Genomic DNA, 12,282 nt, shown 5'->3' with positions numbered 1-12,282 from the left:
ACCCTGGGCAAGGCAAATAAACCCTATGAGACTCAGTTTGTTCATCTGTCAAATGGGGGATACAATATATGTAAAGTGTCTGACATTTGATAAACACTGGCTGTGATTTACTACTCAGCTTGAGTCATATGAGCTTGCTTTTCTGGTTTGTTGCTTTGAAAATTTTCCTGGCTGTTTCTTGGGCAGTTCCGAGACAATTGTGAAGTTCCTCTAAAGATGGAACTTTGATTTGTTTGGCCTAACACTTCCTAGGTCTTTTGTTGATAGACAGAGGCCTGCCTCAATGGACTCTGAATCATACAGTGCTATGGCTGACTGCATTTCTTTCTAAATCATTGTGTTCTTCAAACTGAAACCTGGTCACTAGGTTTCTATGTACTAAGACTCCCAAGCTGAGTTATAAGTGGCCCAAACAGGAAAAGCAGCCCTGGGAGATCCCTGTATTTCCTACCTCATTCCCATGCCCTTCTAGCTGAGAAAGTTAGTTTAACCAGTTCTTCATGTTGTTCCCACCTCAATATCTTAGGTCGAAAATCTAGGCCACCTTGGGCAAGCAGACAAAGCTGAGTTTTTGTCTGAAAGGGTTGTGTCCTTTGCTGGGTGTATCTTGCTCAGAGCACTCTTATTTATGGAACTGAAGAGTCGGGGAGAAGGGAGTAGAAGGTAGTCTGCCACTCTGACCTAAGTGAAGGCACTTGTTTTTAATGTGATACTGGGGTGGAGGGGCAGAGTGTGTGGGGGGGCATCCCCACTTATCCTCCTCATTTACATTTTGCTTCCTGATGACCAATCACGAATTACTTAGCAAGACCCCTCCCATTCCTGAGAAAGGTGCACCTGCTTAAAGCTAACATTTTCATGGCAAGTTTAGGAGATTTAAGTTGGACTTCTGTTAAGGAATGACCATGTACCCACATATTCTGGTATATTCTTTTTCTTAAAGTAACTTGTCATTTTAGAGCCCCATTTACAAAATAAGGACTAATCACAGCACTCCGTGTATTTCATGGACCCTGCTGAGAAGAAAAGTGCTTTTATAAATTCTAGTGTTTTGTTTTAGATGTATACATATCTTAACAACTATACACAGTTTTTCATGTTCCCAATTTTCTGTGCAGTAGTAAAACTCCTGTTCCCCAGCACATCTTGATGGCAGTTGCCCAAAAGATTCTTGTTTTGTCTTGTAAGCTGTATCAGGCTTAACGATGGTTAGTTGTTTGTAGTCATTCTTCATTTCAATCTGGGCTTCTGATGTTTTAAGTTAAAAAAATAGACTGTGCTAATTCTCTAGTCATATGAGGAGGCTCATTTCTGATGATTGCTTAATCTTCATCCCCCAAAGAATCTTTCCACCGTAAGAAAAAGTCAAAAGGCATTCCACACCAACTTGTCAGAGCACGTCTCCTTTGCTTTGCTCCTTTTTTTTTTCTTTTGCTCTTGAAATCTTCTGGCATGAGTGAAGCCTGGAAAGCAGCAGGATTTGAGATGAAAATGTTGTAGTTGTCAACACACCTTCTGTAGATGCATTTCTAGCCTCAAAATGATGTGGAGCTAGAACGCGGCCTGGCTTTCTCACCTTATTTTAGAGTCTCAGGTTTAGACTAAATGGCACCATTTCACATTGTATTGCATCACATTGTGGGAGAATCATTTCCTTCGGGGTAGAACTTCTGTCAAACCTATGAACAGCTTACTGTGCAAGAACAATGGGAGAAGACATTTTGCTGGAACATGAGCAACTGAGCCTCTTGTTTTTAAAAACGTCATTAGGAAATCCCTCTCCTTTTTTTTTTTATCCTAATAGATCAAATTCCTGATAGAAAAGAATTGGAAGTTTTGTTTTTCTTTGTTTTAAATGTAACTCCCACAAGGAGTTACCAAGTGGAATTTATCCTTTGTGTGAGAAGGATAAAGTCACTAGCAGAACAATGAGGGGACAGACATAGGTCTTGAACATGCTGTCTAGATTATTGAACCAAAAGAACGTCGTTTTCAGCATGGTTCAGCAGACCAGCTGTATGAACAAGAGGCGTACGCCGTGGTGGTTAAGAGCACAAACTGGGCTTGAATCTTGACTCTACTGACTGGCTGTGTGACAGCAGGTCAGTTATTTCATCCCTCTGTGCCTCAGTTTCCTTATCTGTAGAATGGGGATAATACCACCACCACTACTCATACCTACTTCAGAGGATTATTACAATAATTAATGAGTTAATATTTATAAAGTGCTTTGAATGGTACCTTGGCACATATGATGTATCAGCTGCTATGATCACCACCGAGGTAAGATTTCTATATAAATAGAAATTTATATTTTTAAATGTTTTATTTATTTATTCATGAGAGTCAGAGAGAGAGAGAGAGAGAGAGAGAGAGAGAGGCAGAGGCAGAGAGAGAAGCAGGCTTCCCACGGAGCAGGGAGCCCGATGTGGGACTCAATCCCAAGACCCTGGGATCATGACCTGAGCCGAAGGCAGACACTTAACCATCTGAGCCACCCAGGTTGCCCCTAGGATCTTTTTATTATAAAGACTGAACGATGGCTTTCCTGTAAATATGCTGGAAGTTCCTTTAGGTCTTGACTTCCTATCTTATGATTTTAAGTTTATACCAGTATTTCTTCTGTTTTACTAAATGGAGGGCCAATTCCACCTGAAAAGCTCAATACTAATTGCTATCTAAAAGCCTGAATTGGTAAGTAATATGCTATATTGGGAAAGTAGTTTTCAAGACTCGCTTGATGCTTAAAGTTAACTGATAAATTGGAGAACAAACAGGAATATCCAATAGTTGAAATACAGTATTTTTTGGATCATGGTAAGTGTGGGTTGTAATTATTATATACACACCAGTTTGTAACTGTCTATGTGTGTGATTATTTGATCAGTCCTTGGACTTTAAACTCCACAAGGATAGGTACCGTGTTTTGCTTACCATTAAATTTCAGCAACCAGCATCTGATATATAGCAGGCATTCAAAAATAGTTGTCGAATGAATGAATGCATGCATGGCTTCGTAATTAAAAAATGATACTTTGGAAGTCATTGTGTTTATATAATAGACTTTTAAGAAATCCACATGTAGTTACTAGGGTTCTTCATACTGTTCATATTTCTATTAAGAAAACAGAAGGCTGACAGAGAAATTCAGTAATTTAGCAAAGAGGTGGGTTTGAGGATGACCTTCCAGTCTCCTGAGTCCCAGTCTGGGTCTGTCGTCACTAAGATGAAAAGGAGAATCAAGAAATGCCACCTTCTTTCCCTCCTTAATCTTTTCCTTACTTCTCCCCTGTCATCGTTCCAGGACTTGCATCCTATAGATGCAGAAGGAAGAAAGAAGAAACTCTTGAGACATTTGGTAGTACTCTGCTTCTGGAGGGAAAGTAAACATCAAAGCCCAGAGTTGCTACATACCCATGACGCACAGCCCTGTCTCCCAGGGCCCAGGACCCAGGTCCTCGTGATGGTTCCTGACATTCTGATAGAGTATGCTGCTGACCCCCAGGCAGGTGTCTCAAACATCAAAGGTTTGGTATCAGCAATGACAATTTAAAATGAATGCGGCATCTTGCTGAAAAATTACCATATAGGCAAATGGATAACTTTTTATTTAGCTCCTGAAAATACTGTACATAGAAAGGCATTCTTAACCATCTGGAAACTATTTTGAGGAAATTAAAGTTTTGGAGCTCAACTATGTCAATGATTCCCTCTTGCCTTTATTATTATTATTATTTCCCTGTTGCCTTGCCCTTAAATCAGATCCTAAAACTTGTTTCCTATAAAATAGCTCCCAACAAATTTGTAAGTCAGACTCTTTGCCCTCTCTCCTCTTTGACTTTCAGACATTCTTCTGGTTCTATTCCAAGTTACATGTATGTCTCGCAGACATAAATGTTTGTTCTTTCTTTCTCTCTCTCTTCTTTCTTTCTTTTTCTTTCTTTCTTTCTTTCTTTCTTTCTTTCTTTCTTTCTTTCTTTCTTTCTTTCTTTCTCTCTCTCTCTCTTTCTGTCTTTCTTTCTTTCTTTTCTTTTTTTTTTTTTTGCTACTCTTAGCACATGTGGAGATGATTTAGAATGAGGATTCTTTGGACACCTTCCTTTTTAGAAAATCCAAATCCTATGGAATCAGAGAGAGGTTTTTCTGTCTCCTTAAAGTGCAAACCAGAAGCATAATGAAATAACATTTTTAAAAAATCAAATTAGGCCATTAGAGCAATGCTCTGCCTCACTGAGATGAGAATTTAATGTTAGACAATTTACAGTCATCACTATTATGCCATGCACAACTATACCCCGTTTGGTTATGTCAGATGGAGTAATTATCTGTTGGACTTATTTGGCTCTCTTGTTTCACTTTGGCCTCTGTGCTGGATTAAGTTTCCACAAAACCATGATTAATTAAATGCTTCAGGAATGAGGACTTGTGTTTCATTTAATTTTTTGGTTAGCTGAAGTTTAACCAGAAAACTCTTGGCTTAAAAACCTTCTAAAGTCATTTCATTTTCTTGCATCAAAAGGATAGCACAGTGGACGAGTCTGTCTTTGGTAGTTAAGAACACTAGGAGTCCCTTGGGGTCATTTTCTGACTATTAGAAAATGTTACAGATGGAGGGGGAGTTGAGAGGTTGAAATGATTATGGAAACTAGTTAGAAACTAGACTCCTGGCATCAAATAGCCAGTTGCCTCTATTTTTAAAAAGTGGTTGATAAACTAGTATTTATTGAACAATAGCTACTTGCCAGGCCTGAGACTCTCCACTTGAGGAGCCCAATTCTGTGGGAGGAGAAGGGGATATGTTTACAAATAATGACTACACAATGTAATAAGGGCTTAAGAAGGTTTGCAGCAGGTGCTATGGTAGCTCACAGCAGGGAACTACCAATGGCCTGAGGAAGTCAAAGATCTCACTGTGGGGAAGACGATGGTCTGGGTCTTGACACATGTGTAGGAGCTAAGTGGAGAAGAGGAGGTAGGGCATCCTCCAAGGGAGTAGGCCAAGGGAGCAGACCTTGAATTACACGGAGATGTGAACAAGAGTTATCTGTCCTGGGACATGATGTTTATGCCCGTGTGTCAGGACAGGGAGAGATTGCTGGCAGATGAATCTGGACAACAGGTGGGGGCAGACTATAAAGGGCCATTTATAAAAGAGTTCAAGTGATATTTTATAAGTAACATTTAACAATGGAGTTAAACAATCTGATTTGTGTTTCAGAAAGATTACTCTGGCAATGGTGGGAAGGATGCATTAGAAGGAGGAAGAGACCATCTTGATGAACTAGTCAGTATTTCAAAAAATCATTTACTGTTTTAGTGTTTTATGGACCTGAATTATAGTGTGAAACATTATTTTGCTTTTAAGTAGGAAAACCTTTCTGTTTTCTTCTCTCACGCAGGTTCCGTATTATTATTATTTTAACTTTGAATATTGGGAAACTGAGGCACAATGGCCATGTCACTTCCCCAAGGTTCTGAATGGAATCCATTGAGAAATTGACTCAAAGCCAGGTCTCAAAGTTTCTTTCAGCAATTGCTAGACCACACTCCCCACTATTACAGCATATTTATGATATAATTAACTTTCAGAAAGCCATATGGCTTTTGTTACAAAGACTAAAGGAATGTGCTTTTCATAACGAATGGCATATGGCTTCCAATAGCTCTTTGCTTGCATGTTTTAACAAAATGAACATGTACATAAATTAGATGCCTTAGGTCAGTTAGCAAACTGAGGTTGATTTTCTTCTGCTCTCCCTAATTACAGCTGCATTGCTGACAAATATCAAGGAGGTTTTGGCAGCCTGTGGGTGTAAATATACATAGTGTGGCTCAGATAATCCTTTTCTGCTACGGTGTTGCCCCTTTAAAGAGTCATTATTTGTCTTACATTCACAGAGGAGTGTGCTGCTCGCAGAAACGGGGGCATTTCTGATGAAGCTGCCTGCTTTCTGAATGGGAGGGGGGACGCTAGTTGATTTAAATGATACAATAGACAGAAGGAACAACCAAGTAAGAACCACTGAGCTGAAAGCTGACATTTACCTTTGGCCATTTAAGTGATGTGGGGCTGATAGATAACATGATAGATGCTCACATGCTGAACTAATTTAATAGCAGTTAATCATGAGGGCTCACACTTAATCTCTCAGTTGTTTAGAAGCCTTTCTATTTTAAGTAACATGCCTTAAAGTTCTGCTCTTTTAGTTCACACTGTGTCTCATCCTATTGTTGATTTAGCAGGTTTTCTGGTAGAGTCTGAGAATGAGCTCCTTGCAACTTTCACATTATCATATTACAATATTCACCACTGATTATTTGTACTCAAGGTCAATGACATTATCTCATTGGAATTCCCTGGACTCTGAATTCATAAGATAGTCCAAAATGCTCTTGTCTGTAATGGAAAAATACAGCACAATTACTGTAAGTCAGTTAGTTCATAAAGCATCTGCGTTTTAAATGTAGCTACTCATCATATTGGCAAATCTCTTGCTTTTTTTTTTTTAAAGGTGCGTGTTTATGTTATAGTAATAATACAATTTTTTGTTAATTAAGTAAATGTATATCAATAATAAAAGGAAATTTAAAATATAAGCGTTTCTTAAGTAACTGAAGCAAATAAGTAAAAATACATTTTAGTTAATATTAAAATATTTAAACCCTTCTATACAAAAGCTTAATTTCCTAAGAGCAAAACCCACATATTTTAGGATAATTTTTTCATGAAGAATAAGCCAAATGTCTTAAATAGAAATTAAATTTTAGGTCTCTCTTTTTCCCATCTAAAATGACTCCTTCAAATCCTGTTCATACAAAAGGAAAGTATTTGCTAACTTGTGTTTTAATTCCTTTTGTATTTACTATAATCTGTATTCCTTTTTTGGACAAGTCATAGCTTCTCCTTTTATAAAATAATATCTTCCATTATGTTATAATTACAAACTGTGGACTCATAGGATCAATGAGTCATAGGGTTGCATAGAATAAGTCTTCAGCAATCATCTCTGCCTCCGGGGCATCTCTACACCATGAATTGAATAACAATGTGAGTAAGAGACACCTTTAGCCAGAAATATGGCTTTGGCGAGATGAAGAAAAAAGGTAATCCTGGGAACTCTTTTCCTCTTTAGCAAAAATACTTCTTCCTTCCTTCCTTTTTTTTTTTCAAAGTGTACCCATCCCAAACTGATATTATTAGATTAATAACTCCACCAAATACCTTGTTGTGTGTGAAAGTGTGGAATCACTTAGACTTACTTCATATTTGAGAATTGAATACTAGGATCTGTAAGATTCCAGACAGCGGTGTTTGAGAATGAAAGGTTCTGCCCCTATCTATTTAACCATCATTTATTACAGGACTACAAACTATAAAAAAACAGTACGAAAGCACAAGATTTGGAAACAAATTGTTGCTACATAATCTATAGGAAGCTGAGAAACAATTTGGAAGAGAAAGTAATGAGGGGAACATTTATGTACTGACAAAAGTCAGTTAGAAGTTGGAAGAAAATGTTATTTTCTTAACTGTCATGATTCACTCATGTTAAGTCCACTCTCATCTTGCTTAGAGGTTCTGTGGCAGTTAGGAGATAGTCGCATTAGAGAACATGCTTCAAGACCCTGAGCCAGTATGGCTTTCTCTGTGGAGAAGCTCAAGACTGAACAAACATGGACACAAAATGAGAGACCTGGCATCTCTTTTGCTTACACCCATGGTGCTGGCAAGACGGGCAAGTGTCATAGTGCCAGGAAGCTCCATAGCCACCGATGAGATCAGACGTGGCCTGATAAACAGTACAAGAGAGCCCATTTGGGCACAGCCCTGAAGGCCAACCCTTTTGGAGGCACTTCCTTTGCAAAGGGAATTGTGCTGGGAAAAGAAGGGCTTGAAGCCAAACAGCCAAATTCTGCCCTCAGGAAGTATGTCAGGGTCTAGCTTATCAAAAATGGTGAAAAAAAAAAAATCACAGCCTTTGTACCCAATGATGGTTGTTTGAATTTTATTGAGGATTTCGTCACAAAGGTCATGCTGTCAGTGACATTCTTGGAGTTCACTTTAAGGTTGTTAAAGTAGCCAATGTGTCTCTTTTGACCTTATATAAAGACAAGAAGGAAAGACCAACATCATTAAGTTTTGATGGTGAAGATGTGACAGTAATAAATTTTCATATGCCTACCCCCCCAAATGAGACACCTGGCTCATTAGAATTACTTTGAATACTTGGGTTAATTTGAATTTTATATTCTAAAAAGGTTATGATATGCAAAGACAGAAACCACTTGTTTCTCCAGATTTTCAAATCCTGTGCCGAATTATGTCAACAAGCAAGATGTGGTTATAATACAAATGGGGGAAATGGCAAGACCAACCACAGTTGCCTTCAAAGGAAAATGGATCTTCTCCCTTGAAGATTTGTTTTGTTCTGCCGAGGACCATATTGGGTCTGAATATTTTAAGGTGGTCTTAGTGTGAATTTTTTGAAGGCTGAGCATGCAGAGAGCCAATCTGGGTTTGGGAAGATAGAGGAAAGGAGAGGGGCAAGAAGAGAGTAGCCAGGGAAGGAGTTGTGACTCTGGAGAGCCACAGAGGATAAAGGTGGTGAGTAGAAATTCCTGGGTATTGGGGTGATTGAAGGATTCATAAGAGCAGGAAGGTTTAATATTTGATGAGATTGTTTCTATTTCTGCAGTTGTAAACTATCCCAACTCCTCAGCCTTTAGTAAAATCTGCCATAAGCATTCATGCTTTGTGGACTTCCTTTTGTTTTTGCATTGAAAGTAATGGGAAAGACCTCATTCCATGTAGGGTAGAATAGGGTGAGCACAAACAAGAAGAGCCATAACAAGAACAAATTAGGTAGAGGCAGGCATTCAGAGGCAAAGCAGACTTGCACACATACCAGCAACATCTTCCTTCATCCCCCCAAATGTGTAGAACTTTTGGAGAGGACTTTGGTCTTCTACAGCCCAGGGGATGTTTGAATCAAGGAGGAAGTAGATTCCAGCTGATATTTGGGTTACATTAATACGGTCTGAAATTATAATAATTTAATAAGGGAGGAAGTAGAGGTGGAAAATTTTGATCTCTTGGGCTTCACTTTCTATCATAGTCTTACTTATTTGTGGCACATGATACTGTTGGCATTTTCTTCTACAAACGTACCAGGCATTTAACATTGATTTTGATTTTTTAAGTCAAGTTTGAGCTAGTCAGTTATGTATCTGGTAAACCAAAAGATATTGCTGAAATCTGTGGCAACCGTTTTGAAACTGTTTTGTGCATTTGCATTCATTGGAAGTGTAATTATAGGTTGCCTTGCTTTGTAGCATTCCCCATGGCATGCAGGGGAATTTGTTTGTATGTGGAAATCTTTATAGGAAATAGTGTTGTTGTATGAGGCGTGAAGACTGGTATCTACATGTTTGAAGATGCCCACATTTTTTTTGGCTTATCATCCCTTGTAAATAATGGCCATGGGGTATAGTGAAAAACTATCAATGACCCATTGCTTGAACTTCCCTTTCAAAAAGGGCAAATGTCACATCTAACATGAAGATGAATCTAAAGTTTAACTTGTTTATGGTAAGTTAAAATTGTTGTCTACAGACCTCCATTATGCTGCACTGTTAGAGGCGAAATTGTCGATAACTGGAAGAGAGAGAGAGAGATGGGCAAATGAAGAAAAGCAGAGATGTTTTAAGATATGGCATGGGTAGCATGCCTAATTCCTTTGTTGGGGAAGTCTCTCATACTGTTTTTAACAGATATGCCTTGCTCTGCCATATCTTGATGGTCAAATAGGGTCTTCAAGGAAAATTTATGTGATGGAGCAACTCCTATATGGTATATCTCAATATTCGAGAAACTTCCAGAAAACACTGAAGTGTACAAGCAGAACGAGTGCCTTGACTGCTTATCTACATTTAGCCATGACTATGCTATTCTAATGGTTATGGGAAAGGATGAGGGCCAAGTTCTTGTCTCACTTTGAATCTAGTCGAGTCCTTACATGCTATGAAGCTTCAGGGCAAAGTTTAATTTCCCCAAGACTCATAGAACCTACTGTTTAGTGATACAAAATTATGTTTCTGCTTAAAAAAAGAGGACACAGTTGAACCGATTTCATGAAAGTCTAAAATGGAAGCCAAATATTAGGGGATTTTAATCCAAACAAAATATAACTCATAAAAACCTGAAGATTGTTGTTAAATTTGGAAACTCTATCTCCCATTGCTTTTCGTTTTCGTTTTAATTTTTTTTCTTTTTTTTTTTTTTTAAAGATTTTTATTTTATTTACTTGTCAGAGAAAGAGTGAGAGAGCACAAGCAGGGGGAGCAGCAGGCAGAGGGAGAAGCAGGCAGAGGGAGAAACTGGGAGAGGGAGAAGCAGTCTCCCCGTTGAGGAAGGAGCCTGATCCCAGGACCCTGGGATCATGACCTGAGCCAAAGCAGATGCTTAACTGACTGAGCCACCAGGCATCCCTCCCATTGCTTTTCAAGGTAAGTCTAGGATTGTTTAGACCACATAAAGTCACCTTGTTCCAGAGTTTGGAGACCACCTCATTGTGTGACTTCTAAGATCCTAAGTATGTTCTCAAAATTCTGTTCCCATCTCATGTTCTCCAACTTTCATTAATAGAGGGGTGTGTGTGTGTGTGTGTGTGCTATTTTATTCTTGCCCTTACTGAATTTCATCTTCCTAATTTGGGCCTATTTCCTATCAGCATTTGGGAGCATTCTCATTTCTGCCAGCTTATTATTTATTCCTCCCAGACTGTCAACATTCACAAAATAGCAAGTGTACCCTGTACAAATGTAATCCTTTGTGATGGTGATGAGAGTGCAATAAGCGAATTGTATAGCATGGCACTGATGCCTGCCCTCTAGGCTGATATGGGTCTACCCATCACTCTGTGGGCACAGTTGTTTAACCAGTTTAGAAATTCTTTATTCAAATAAGAAATATTTCTTGAGAGTTCCCTCTGAGCCATGTTTCATGCTGGGTGGTGGAAACAATGAATGATACTGTTCCTGACCTTCAAGCACCTCAACAGGATAAAAGGCATGGGAATGAAGAGCTGGTATAAAGTGTGATAATGCCAGAGATATACATTAGACAAGGGACTAAAATCCTGCCTGGCACTTTCTGAAAGAATAAACTGAAGAGTAAACTGGTACAGCCACTGTGGAAAACAGTATGGAGGTTCCTCAAAAAATTGAAAATAGAAATACCATATGCTCCAGTAATTCTACTACTAGGTATTTACCCCCCAAAATGAAAATACTAATTGGAAAAGATACGTGCCCCCCTGTGTTTACTGCAGCATTATTTACAATGGTCAAGGTATGGAAGCAGCCTAAGTGCCCATTGATAGGTGAATGAATAAAGAAGATGTAGTGTAGATATATACACACATATGTGCAATGGAATAATATATGTTATTGCAAATGAAATATATATAAAATGGAATATTATGCAGCCATATAAAAGAAAGGATGGGATCTTGCCCTTTGTGACGACATGGATGGACCTAGGGGGTATAATGCTACATGAGGTAAGTCAGACTGGAAAGACAAATACCATATGTTTTCACTCATATGTGGAATATAAAAAACAAAATAAATGAATAAACAAACAAAAACCAGAATTGGACCTATAAATACAGAGAACAAACTGATGGTTGGCAAAGGGAAGGGGGATGATGGGCAAAATGGGGGAAGGGGAGAGGGAGAAATAGGCTTCCAGGTATGGAATGAATAAGTCATGGGAATAAAAGGTACAGCATAGGGAAATTAGTCAATGATATTGTAATAGTGTTGGATGGTGACAGATGGTAACTATGTTTGTGGTGAGCATAACATAACATATAGAGATGTTGTTTCACTATGTTGTACACCTGAAACTAATGTAACATTGTGTGTCAACTATATTCCAATAAAAAAAATTTTAAAAAGAATAAACTGGGGCGAGTAAGAAATTTTTGTATTTGTTCAAAATGTATTTAAATTTGTTCTGTAAATTTTAGAAACATTTCATCAAATTGCCATGGAAATCCTGCCAGAATGTTGACTATAATTGCACTGAAGCTTTAACTTTATAAATTCAATATTCTTATCTAAAACCATGACATATCTCTCACTTAATTCCCATATATTTTTAAAAAGATGATTTTTAAGTATTTTGTTTTTTGTTCTTGAGAATAGGAGTCTTTTCATACTTTATAAATGTGTGTGTGTGTGTGTGTGTGTGTGTGTGTGTGTGTGTTACCAAGAAAG

At 38.3% G+C, this 12,282-nt stretch overlaps 1 pseudogene; it reads left to right on the top strand.

Annotated features, from left to right (window-relative positions):
* Positions 1-628: 628 nt before the first annotated feature.
* On the top strand, positions 629-8,223 carry LOC112832209 (small ribosomal subunit protein uS12-like; annotated as a pseudogene).
* Positions 8,224-12,282: the final 4,059 nt, after the last annotated feature.

Source organism: Callorhinus ursinus, unplaced genomic scaffold, assembly GCF_003265705.2.
Source record: "Callorhinus ursinus isolate GAN/ISIS: 27379988/994484 unplaced genomic scaffold, GSC_fseal_2.0 scaffold44, whole genome shotgun sequence".
Taxonomy (NCBI): domain Eukaryota; kingdom Metazoa; phylum Chordata; class Mammalia; order Carnivora; family Otariidae; genus Callorhinus; species Callorhinus ursinus.
This window is presented reverse-complemented; position numbering and strand designations above follow the sequence as displayed.